The sequence below is a fragment of the Peromyscus leucopus genome, chromosome 9, assembly GCF_004664715.2.
Source record: "Peromyscus leucopus breed LL Stock chromosome 9, UCI_PerLeu_2.1, whole genome shotgun sequence".
NCBI lineage: Eukaryota > Metazoa > Chordata > Mammalia > Rodentia > Cricetidae > Peromyscus > Peromyscus leucopus.
This window is the reverse complement of record NC_051070.1, coordinates 4,494,125-4,505,953: the sequence shown is the minus strand read 5'-3', so window position 1 is coordinate 4,505,953 and position 11,829 is coordinate 4,494,125. Positions and strand designations below refer to the sequence as shown.

Here is an 11,829-nt window from a genome sequence, read left to right as displayed (position 1 = left end):
TGGCCTCTTCTCTTATAATGGATGAGGTCCAATCAGTGCTGCCTATGTGTGCATGAGAGTGTAGGCTCATTAAAGGGGGCTTTAATAAAACTTACTATTACCCTCCATCAGCCATCAACTGACAATAACAGCTCAGCTCAAGTTAGGGCTCATGGCATGGGACCCAGAGAGTCCCTACCCTAATCAATGCTTGAAGGTAAAGCCCTACCCCAACCATGCTTGAAGGGAAGTCCTTACTAAAACCATGTTTAAAGGGAAGTCCCTACCCCAACCACGCTTGAAGGGAAGTCCCTACCCCGACCACGCTTGAAGGGAAGTCCCTACCCCAGCCATGCTGTAACGGAAGTCTCTACCCCAGCCATGCTGTAACGGAAGTCTCTATTCCAACCATGCTTGAATATTGACAGACTTGCTCTTCAGCAAGTCTTCACAGGCAACCACAGATGCTCTGGGCTTATGAATACGATGGCCCTGGCACACCAAGAAGGCATTGTTTCTTAGCAATTTCCTTGAACCTCTGGCTCTTAGACTTTTTCTACCCCCTCTTCTATGATATCCCCCTGATCCTTGGGAGGAGGTGTAATATAGAGATCCCATTTAGGAATGAACACAGGCAATTTTGACAGAATTTTGACAAGATGAGGTACCAAGCTCTGACCCCTATTCTTTCACTATATGTAAAGCATCATTTTCATCCCTATTAATGTCTGGGTCTTGGTTATTTTGTTTTTGTTTTGTTTGTTTGTTTGTTTGTTTTGTTTTGAGGTACTAGAATTGGTGCCAGGGTTTTACAAAATGCTAGAAAAATGCTATACTACTTAGCTGTATCTAAAATTTTATACTAAATATTGTCTACCTTTATGATGGAAAATATTTTAAATGCCTCTTTCAACAATGACCTTTAGAAAAGTATTAGTCTGTACCATAAAATGAGCATTAAAATGAGTTTAAGACAGAAGGTAATAACAGGGCACAACACAGAAGAAACAATGTAAAATATTAAATAACTTCTATGCAGTATGGAAATTTGGATACGAGATTATTCTGTGATTCAAATATTCTCTCTAAAACTGTTACCAATCTACTTTCTAGCACAGTCCATCAAATGAAGATTTTTAAATCATGAAATATAAAATAAACATAAAACCCCCCATTTTAAAAACGTTTCTCAATAGTTTATCCTTGTCTCATTTTGATAAATATGAAAATCCAAGTATGCTTCTCTTCCCTAGAGATTCTTAGCCAATATCCACACAGGTTTTTCTTTAGATTTTTCTCTTCATGTCATACATGACAAAGTAATCATTTACCTTTCATTTAAAAATATGATGAGCCGGGCAGTGGTGGCGCACGCCTTTAATCCCAGCACTTGGGAAGAAGAGGCAGGTGGATCTTTGTGAGTTTGAGGCCAGCCTGGTCTACAGAGCGAGATCAAGGAAGGGCGCAAAGTTACACAGAGAAACCTGGTCTCAAAAAACCAAAAAAAAAAAAAAATATGATGAAAGAAAACACAGAGGAAAGGGTAAGGATAAGGGATAACTATTACTGAAAATATTTGAAGAAGCCATTGGGAATTATATTTTGCTTACTTAAAATTGGATATATGTTTATGTGTGTGCATGATTTATGTCTATTTATATGAATATATTATAAACATGTATAATATATTTAGTATGTTACACCACTTGAGGAGACAATGTTCCCACAAACCATAGACTGTCTAACAAAACCCCCAAGGTCAAGCATGGGAGACCTCCTTTAGGAACTGTTGGTCAGAGGGGTCCAAGAGACCCCAAAAACAACATGAACTCTTGCTATCACCTTTGATACCCTCTAGAAAAAGAAACCAAGACTCTATTATAAAGATAGGACATATTTCGAACACAATACTTGGGAGAATTGATCTGCATCTGAACTTGAAACTTCCTCCCTGACAACTAGCTGTCATACTATCTGAAGGAGCCATGTAAGCTGCCAAGGGAAAAACTCAATAGCTATGTAAATATAATCAATACCTATGAACCACAACAATGTTAAGAATAGTGAGATATTCTGATAATACTGGTGCTTACATCCTGAGGGAAACCAACACTCACCTATTTGCAAGTAAGGTCTGTTCAATAGGAGGGAATTCATACCTGACACTGTAAACTTAGCAAACTACCCATGGCTAGTGAGGCCATGCAACCTAGAGAACCTGCTGCTGCAATTTTCCTAAACTAGTATAGTTTCTTTACTTAATGAGGAGAGTGCAAATGCACTCTCCCACTACCACAAATTATGCAGTTGAGTTTCCTACATTTGGGGGAAATCTCAGGGATCAGCACACCCCAAGTACAATGGGTGAGCCTTATCCTGGGAAAACACCTTCCTGATCATAGTGTCTCCCCTGCCAGGTAAGGATGTGAACAAGTATAATTTTAACTGCAGTCTGTATATTTATCCTTATACCTATAGGAAAGTGTAGCTCTCACCTCTGGTATTAATCAATTAGTCAGGTGTTCTAGAGCAACAGAACTCTAGATAGATAGATAGATAGATAGATAGATAGATAGATAGATAGATAGAGTGAGTGAGTGATTGATTTAATTTATTAGAGTGGTTTACAGGCTGTGGTCCAGCTATTCCAACAATGGCTGTCTACCAACAGAAAGTCTAAGAATCCAGTAGTTTTCACTCCATGAGGCTGGATGTCTCAGCTGGTCTTCACTATATGCCAAAATTCCAAAGAAGTAGGCTCTAATGCCAATGAAGGAATGGAGTTGCCAGCAAGAGTGAGGGCAAGCAGGCAAGAGAGAGCTTCCTTCTTCTATGTCCTTTGTATGGCTGCCACCAGAAAGTGTGGCCCAGATTAAAGGTAGACCTTCCCACCTTAAAAGATCCAGACTAAAAGTGAGTCTTCCCACTTAAAATGATTTTAGGAAGAAAAAATTCTTCACAGATGTGTCAAGCTCAGGTTTTAGTTAATTCCAGATGTAGCCAAATTGACAACCAAGAATAGTCATCCCAAGTCCACCCCTGTTAACTTGACACACAGCCATATCTCCTTATGTCACATTTAATTTCCCAATGAAAACAATAACCAGGCCTGGCAGGCTCTGCAGGAACAGACCAGCTCTGTCCTAGGTCCCTAGACTTGGGGCAGGAAGAATTTACTATGAGCCCCCTGGTGCCTCTGGTGCTGGGCTGTCTGACACCATTATGCCCTCTCAGCAGAATCACCTTACCAGTCCAGATGTCTGGATAAATACCTTTTGTTTGAAGCCGCATACATACTGTGTCCTGGAAGAGAAGATAGGAACCTGCCCAGCACAAGTAAGACTGAACAGAGACAATGATCCAAGTGTTGGTCCTGGGCTCTCTACCCTGGGCCCGAAAGAGAAAACACAGGCCTACCCAGTGCCTGAGGGGCTCTATCATGGTGAGCAAATATATATAGGTTATGGAAGAAAGAGAAAGAGAGAAGAATGGCCCATGCCCTGTGAAGAGAGGTAGCTCTGAAGAGGTGAAGGCAATGAGAAGCACAGGCTGAGGTGGGTGGCCTACTTGTCACCTGGGGCCATGGTGCTGTTCAGGTCTGAGCTGTGGCTAAGAGCCATGTCTGCACCTGTGGCCCTGCTGCAGCCATGGTCTGTGCTGATGTCCTTGGTTCCCGTTACCACTGAAGGCCGAGAGGATAGGGCTGCACAGAATTGGATCCTCCCCTCCCTGGCTGCAGCACTCAACAGAACTGGTGGGTCCTGTACCTCATCTGGGCAGCATGACAGAGCTGACCCTGTTGCCAGGGGTGTGGGCAGGCTAGCCCTGAGGGAACGAGAGTGGGAGGGCTGATCCCGGACCCCCTTGTCTGCCGTGTGGTGGTAAGGTTGAGGGAAAGTTCCCCCTCCCCCGTGCACCTCACCACCTGTGGCCAGTGGGAGAGCTGACCCTGCCCCTCACCACCTGTGGCCGGCAGGAGAGCAGGCCCTGCCCCTCACCACCTGTGGCCGGCGGGAGAGCAGGCCCTGCCTGGGCAGCACAGTGGACTGGACCCTTAAGTGAATCCATAAGAGTCTGTTAAAGGATATCAAGGATTTATTAAGTTATAAAATGGGGACAAATAAACTCACGGGTACAGGACAAAGCAAACAGCCGTCATCGTCCTCCTGTCTGGCTGGGGGTGATTGGAACCAGCCATCCAGTCTCTGACCACCGAGAGAGAGAGAGAGAGAGAGAGAGAGAGAGAGAGGGGGAGAGAGAGAGAGAGAGAGAGAGGGCACCCCCTCCTTGGTTTTAAGCAGTCGTGTACCCAGAAAAAAAAAACACGCTTCTATCAGGCCAGATACCCCAAGGTCATTGGCAGAGTGAATTCCTACAACACTTCCCCTTTTTGTCTAAATAAGAAGGTTCTAACCCTAATACAAAGTTAAATACAATAAGAACAATTATCAAGCATTATATAGATGAAAGAAATGGTAAAAACATAAACAAAAATGGAAATACAACCAACAAGAACAACATCAAGCAAGAAACACATACTAAATGTCCAGGCCAAAGGTAACTGGAGAGTTACAGAGATTGTTCCAATAGCTCTCTATCCTGAAGATTCTAAATCTAGTACCTGATATGTTCTTAGCTAAGATATGGAAGGAATGTGTCTCGGCAAGATTCAGCAGTCGCTTTTCCTTGTGTCCTTCTCATCCAGAGTGAACAGCGTGCTTGCTGTCAGCAGTTGAGGCAAGGGCAGTTCTTTGCCCAACAGGCCACTTACGCCAAGAAGAAGACAAACTCAATATGAAGTGTCTTTGAAGCCCAGCATCCTCTCGGGAATAGACCAGTGCTGCCAGGAGCTATCGTGTCTCACATCAGCAGAATTCTAAGTTACTACAATATTTAAATGTCATATTCTCTGGGTCTATGAAGTGTTTGAAGATTACCTATCCATCTAACATACAATCTCTAGGAAACCTAACTAACATAACTATGACAAGCATGGGTGATTTACTCTTATCAACCTATATAACTTAAAGGCTAAGGCTTCACATTATAAAATTGAACAGTCTGTAGACAGATGTGCGGTACAGGTACAATGACCTTGAAGTTGTGACAATACACAAAAATATCTTAAACCTAGGTAGAAATGTGTAGTGCAATATGACAATAGACCTTGTTGACAGGGATGCAGGTGAGCTGGCCCTGGGAATGTGAGTGTGGGAGAACTGGCCCTGCTATATGGTGGTGTGAACAAGGAGAAGTCCTCCCCTCCCCCACTCCTCACTACCTTTGGCTGGTGGGAGGACTGGCCCTGAGGTCAGGAGAACCAGTGAGCTGGCCCCGTATCTTACCAGCTGCAGTACTCAGGAAAGCAGGCCCTGCACCTTACCTGAGCAACTCAGTAGAGATGACCCTGCTGCCAATGATGGTGCAGGTGAGCTGACCCTGAGGGCATAAGTGTGGGAGATCTAGCCCTATTTCTCATCTGTCATGGAGCATGGGTGGGGGAGAGATGCCCTGTGGTGACCTATTGTGTACCTTAATAAACCTTGCCTGAAGATCAGAGAACAGAACAAGCCACTAGATTAAACATAGAGGCCAGGAAGTTGTGGCACACATCTTTAATCCTAGCCTGGAAGGCAGAGATCCATCTGAATCTCTGTAAGTTCAAAGCCACCCTGGACTTCATGAGATTGACTCAGCCTAGGAGAGAAACAGATCCAGGCAGTGGTGGCACACAACTTTAATCTCAGTACTGGGAGGCACACACGCCTTTAATCCTAGGAAGTGATGGCTAAGTGGAGAAAAGTATATAAGGCGTGAGGAGAAAGGAAATAAAGGCTTCTTAGCAGAAGCATCCCTTTCAACTAGAGGCTTTTCAAGCTACGGAGTCCTAGAGGTAAGATGTAGCAGTGACTTGTTCTTTGTCTGTCTGATCTCTCAGCATTTACCCCAATATCTGGCTCTGCTTTTTTTTTTTTTTTATTAAAAGAGCATTTAGAATTCAAGTTACAGTGCCCCCACCACTGCCCCTCACTCCTTACTACCTATAGCACTCAGGAGAGCAGACCCTGCACCTCACCTGGGCACCATAATAGTGCTGAACCTGCTGGTGAGGGCACAGGTGAGCCTGCCCTGAGGCCATGAGAGTGGGGGAGCTGGCCCTATACCCCTTGTCTACTATGTGATGTTGAGGGAGAGGGAAAGATGCTCTCCCCCACCTTGCTTCTTGCCACCTGCTGCAGACAAGAGAACTGACTCTGCCCCTCACCAGACACAAAACTAGGGGAAGTGGGCCCTGCACCCCTCTTGGGAAACACAGTAAAACTGACCCTCTTGATGGAAGCATGGGGGACCTGGCCTGGAGAACATGAGTGTGAGAAACCAATGCCTGCCCCTCACCCGCCATATGGTGGTGTGGGCAAGAGAGAGAAGCTCCCCCTCGAGGCCTGTGATAGGTGGGAGAGCCACCCCTGAGGTCACTAGAGTAAGAAAGCTAGCCCTGCTTCTCATCATCCACAGCACTAGGCAGATTGGCCCCTACACCTCAACTAGGCAACACAGTAGAACTGCCCTTATGGCAAAGATGTGGGTGAGCCAACCCCAAGGATATGAAAGCAGGAGAATCAGCCCCACCCTTGCGCTTACTACATAGGGTAAGTTAGGAGGGGCAGTACTGGAAAGGTCACCCTGGCATTGAGGGTGAAGGAGAGCTGGTGGGCTGACCAACCCAACAACCGCCCAGACCCAGAACCAGAGATATGAGTTGGTCCATCCCTTCATCCACTAAATCTATGATCTGTTGAAACACATGATGGGGCTGGTTCTTCAGACCCAAAGATACAGAATCTCCATGACACAGGACAACAACAGGATATTGAAGAGGAGCCCCAGTGAGGGCCCCATATTGATGATGTAGCAAAATCCAGAAACCTCAAACCAGACCAACGACTCAATGCAATGACCACTTGCAAGTAACAATAACTGGACTAAAGGACTGTGTGACTCACTGTGTCACACTGCCGCTTCTGCAATGAGATTTTTCTTTTCTTTCTCCTTTCCTTTAAATTTTATATTGTTTTATCCTGGGGAAGTTGCAAGGGTAGAGGATGGATGGGAAGGGGCTGAGAGATGAGTGGGATTGAGATGTATGATGTGAAATCCACAAAGAATCAATGAAAAGTTAAATTTGAAAAGAAAAAAAAACAATAACCAGGTCATAATTATGCCTAAAATGATATAACTACTCCCTGTACATCCACAAACACGTAAATAATAAAGTCAGTGGCAGTTTCCCTTGAGGGACACTCCTTTGGTATCTTAAGTACTATGCGTTCTGTATTTCTTCTACCTTCAGCAAGTGCCTCAGCAGGTGTTGGTTCTTTTCCTGGAGGAGTAACCTGTACCTTCATTTCTGACTGGTCTGTGCCCTTTGTCATCCTACCTGGATTAGGTTGTTGTAGTTTCCCATTGACTTTTTTTTTTTTTTCCTACACAGGGTTTCTCTGTGTAGCTTTGCGCCTTTTCCTGGAACTCACTTGGAAGTCCAGGCTGGCCTCGAACTCACAGAGATTCACCTGCCTCTGCCTCCCGAGTGCTGGGATTAAAGGCGTGCGCCACCACCGCCCGGCCTCCCATTGACTTTTATCACAGGTTGTAACAGCAACAAGAGATGCCCTTAAGGATCTCCTGCAATACAGACATAATCTCTCTTACGTCCATTGTGGAGAAACAATCCAATTTCCCCCTGGTAATCTTGATCAGCCACCCCTCCTAACACTATTATTCTTTTCTTGGCCTGTTGGCTTAAGGGTTTAAGTGAACCCCTCGGTCAGAAGCAATACTGTGTGGAACACCATGATGGTGGATAAGGCATTCTGTGAGTCCAAGCATGGTAGTTTTGGCAGAAGCATTACTTGCAGATGAGGCAAATATATAGTCAAAATAAGCAAGGACAAAGCATTGTCTTCTTCATGGAAGAAGTGATCTATTGTACTAACCTGCCACCAGGTCACTGGCTGGGCACCCCAGGCAATGGTGCCATATCTGGGGCTCAGTGTTGGTCTCTGCTATTGGAAGAGATGGCATTCAGCTGCAGGTGTAGTCAGATTAGCCCTGGTGAGTGAAAGACATTGTAGAGCCCATGTACAACCTCTGTCTCTGCTACCATGACCACTTTGTTCATGGGCCCATTGGGCAATGACAGGAATGGATGAGTAAAGAGATTAACAGTCCACACAATGGGTCATCCTATCTACTTGATTATTGAACTCCTCATCAGCAGAAGTTACCTTTTGATCAGCATTTACATGGAATACATGTATCTCAACATCCTTCAGCCATTTAGAGAAATCTAGCCACATACTTCTTCTATAAATGTCTTTCTCACCAATTTTCCAATCATATTCTTTCTAAGTCCATGACCATCCAGTCAATCATTGGCTACAGCCCATGAATCAGTGAACAATCACACATCCAGCAATTTCTCCTTCCAAATAAAATATATGACCATGTGAGCTTGTCAACGTTCTGCCAATTGTGAAGATTTCCCTTCACTGGTATCTTTCAAGGTTGTTCCACAAAGGGTTATAATCCTACAGCTCTCTACTTCTGGGTGGTGACTGAATCACATGTAGAACTATTGCGGGATATTAAATCACACTGTGAAACTCTGAGACTGTGTTAATAAAATTAACTTTGGATCAGGGGTAGAGCAAGTGACTAATTGACAGAAATTAGCCCTGGAGAATATGGATGAGCCAGGGATACAGATAGAGAGATACACAGGCAAGAGTAGGGAGGGACTTAAAGATTCACTGGGAGTTTGGTTACAAGTTGTTATTGGCTGTGGTCAGGGAGGAAACAAAAAAAAAAAAGAAGTTACATTACGAGATTTCTTTCTGTTCTGGCTGTCTCTCGACCATTGCCAGCCGTCTATTGTGGGAGTATCTTTGTGGATTTCTGTGGGCCTCTCTAGCACTTTGTTTCTTTCTTTTCTCATGTGGTCTTCATTCACCATGGTCTCCTATTCCTTGTTCTCCCTCTCTGTTCTTGATCCAGCTGGGATTTTCCGCTCCCACGGGCTCTCTTTCCCTTGACCCTCGCCCTTTATTACTCCCACTCATGTCCAGGTTGTTCATGTAGATCTCATTCATTTCTCCGTCATTGGGTGATCCTCGTGTCTTTCTTGGGGTCCTGTTTTTCAGGTAGCCTCCCTGGTGATGTGAGTAGCAGTCCACTTATCCTTATTCCACCTCTAGTATCCTCCTATGAGTGAGTACGTACCATATTTGTCTTTCTGAGTCTGGGTTACCTCACTCAGGATGATTTTTTCTCGATCCATCCATTTGCCTGCAAACCTCATGATGTCATTGTTTTTCTCTGCTGAGTAGAATTCCATTGTGTAGGTGATGGGATAGCCAAACACCCTAATAGTCGTGCTAGAAACTCCATCCAAGTACTGAGGAATCTGGATGCAGAGATCCACGGCTAGGCCCCGGGTGGAGCTCCGGGAGTCTAATTAGTGAGAAAGAGAAGGGTTTATATGAGCGAGAATTGTTGAAACCAAGGTTGGATAAAGCACAGGGACAAATAGCCAAATGAATGGAAACACATGAACTATGAACCAAAGGCTGAGGGGCCCCCAACTGGATCAGGCCCTCTGAATAGGTGAGACAGTTGATTGGCTTGATCTGTTTGGGAGGCATCTAGGCAGTGGTACCAGGTCCTGTGCTCATTGCATGAGTTGGCTGTTTGAAACCTGGGGCTTATGCAGGGACATTTGGCTCAGTCTGGGAGGAGGGGACTGGACCTGCCTGGACTGAGTCTACCAGGTTTATCTCAGTCCTCGGGGGAGGCTTTGCCCTGGAGGAGGTGGGAATGGGAGGTGGGCTGGAGGGAAGGGGAGGGGGGCAGGAGGGGAGAGAACAAGGGAATCTGTGGCTGATATGTAGAACTGAATAATATTGTGAAATAAAATAAAGGAAAAAAAAGAGATTTCTTTCTTTTCCTTTCCTCTATCCTTCTTTCTCTTTTATCTAAAAAAATAAGGGGGGAGGATATAGGAATGATAGGATAAAAGGGTAGATTACTGAATCTACTTTTAGATTAAAAGTCAACTACTAGTCTCAAATATTTTACATTGGTATAAGTTTTTGTATATTGATACACATTTAAGGTTATTTTTTGTTACAATGTACTGTAATGTATTGTACCTATGCAAATTATTTAAAATTTTAATGTAAAGTTCTAGGTCTTGAAAGCTACTATTACAAACTGTTTAAAATAATTAAGATAACAATCAAACTTTTAGTAAGGGTTCAGTTACAGAAATAAGCTTTATTTAACTTCATATATTTTAGATAGATGATTAGTCTTCAAACATTTCAGAGAGGTACAGAATTTAAGTCATTTAAATTTAATTGTTTTAAATTTAAAATGTTTTAATAACATAAAGCTTTTTATGACAGTAAGATACATCTGCTCCTGGCAGCACCAATCTACTTTAGAGAAGATGATAGGTATCAAAGAACCTCCATATGGAGTTTTCAGAGGGCATCTATCTTATTTAGGGTTTCTATTGTTGAGACAAAACACCATTGTAGTGGGTAGCCATTCCAACTTTGGTCTGGAAGTTCCAACCCCCATTGAGGTTTTGGTAACTATCACGCCCACAAGGTGGGGCCAAGGGAGGGTCTGAAGACCCAAGATTGGGACGTGTAGTGCTTTCTTGCTGCTGGGAGCCCGGACGCTAGAGGTGGACAGAGGAGAGTTCTCCAGAGAACATTGCTGAACTACTGCTGCGTCTTTCCCAGAACCCTCAACCTACCTATCCCTTCATTTGTAAGTTACGCCATTAAATCTCCTTTTAACTACGTGGAGTGGCCTTAATAGTTTCACCAATACACCATGACCAAAAAGCAAGTTGGGGAGTAAAGGGCTAATTTGATTTACATTTTCACAGCACTGTCCACCATTGAAGGAAGTCAGGACAGGAACTCAAACAGGATAGGATCCTGGAGGCAGGGGCTGATGCAGAGGCCATGGAAGGATGCCGATTACTAGCTTGCTCCTTGTGGCTTGTTCAGTTTGCTTTCTTATAGAACCAGGGCCACCAGCCTCGGGATGGTACCACCCACAATGTACTGAGACCTTCCCCATTAAACACTAATTAAGAAATGCCTTATAGCTGGGTCTTACGGAGGTATTTTCTCAATTGAGGTTCTCTCCTTTCAGATAACTCTAGTTTGTGTCAAGTTGACATAGAACTATTCAGCACAGCATCATTAACAGGAGTAGAAACCACAGTCACTTGCACAGTTTCTTCATGTAGCTTTCTTGTGCCTTCAGGATATGCTCGGATCCCATCACATAATACCACTTCCGTTTGATAATAGATTGCTGCTGTGCACATCCTATTTTTATGGCTTGGTGGGCCAGATAATACCTAGCTCATGATAAGCAGCTCAGCTTACATGGAAACTTTGTGGCCCATTGTCCAACGTTCAGTTTCCACTAAGGCCCAATCAATAGCAGGCCAAGAGCTGTCTCTCAAAGGGAGAATGGTTGTCTGCAGATGATGACAGAGCCTTGCTCCAAAATCCCAAAGGTTTCTTCTGATTCACCTACCAGGACTTCCCAACAGCTCCAAACAGCATATCTATCTGCCACTGACGCTGTAAGTACCATCGGGTCTGCTGGATCACATGGTCCAAGTGGTGGAGAAGCCTGCACAGCAGCCTGGACCTGTTCAAGAGCCTTCTCCTGTTCCAGGCCTCACACAAAGCTAGCAGCTTTCTGAGCCACTTGGTATATGGGAGGAGGTAACTCACACAAATGAGGAACGCGCTGTCTCCA

The 11,829-nt window shown here is 44.3% G+C and overlaps 1 non-coding gene across 1 annotated transcript; it reads right to left on the bottom strand.

Annotated features, from left to right (window-relative positions):
• Positions 1-2,242: 2,242 nt before the first annotated feature.
• LOC114692515 lies at positions 2,243-2,404 on the bottom strand. Its single transcript, XR_003734434.1, has one exon. It is a non-coding gene; the product is annotated as a U1 spliceosomal RNA (small nuclear RNA).
• Positions 2,405-11,829: the final 9,425 nt, after the last annotated feature.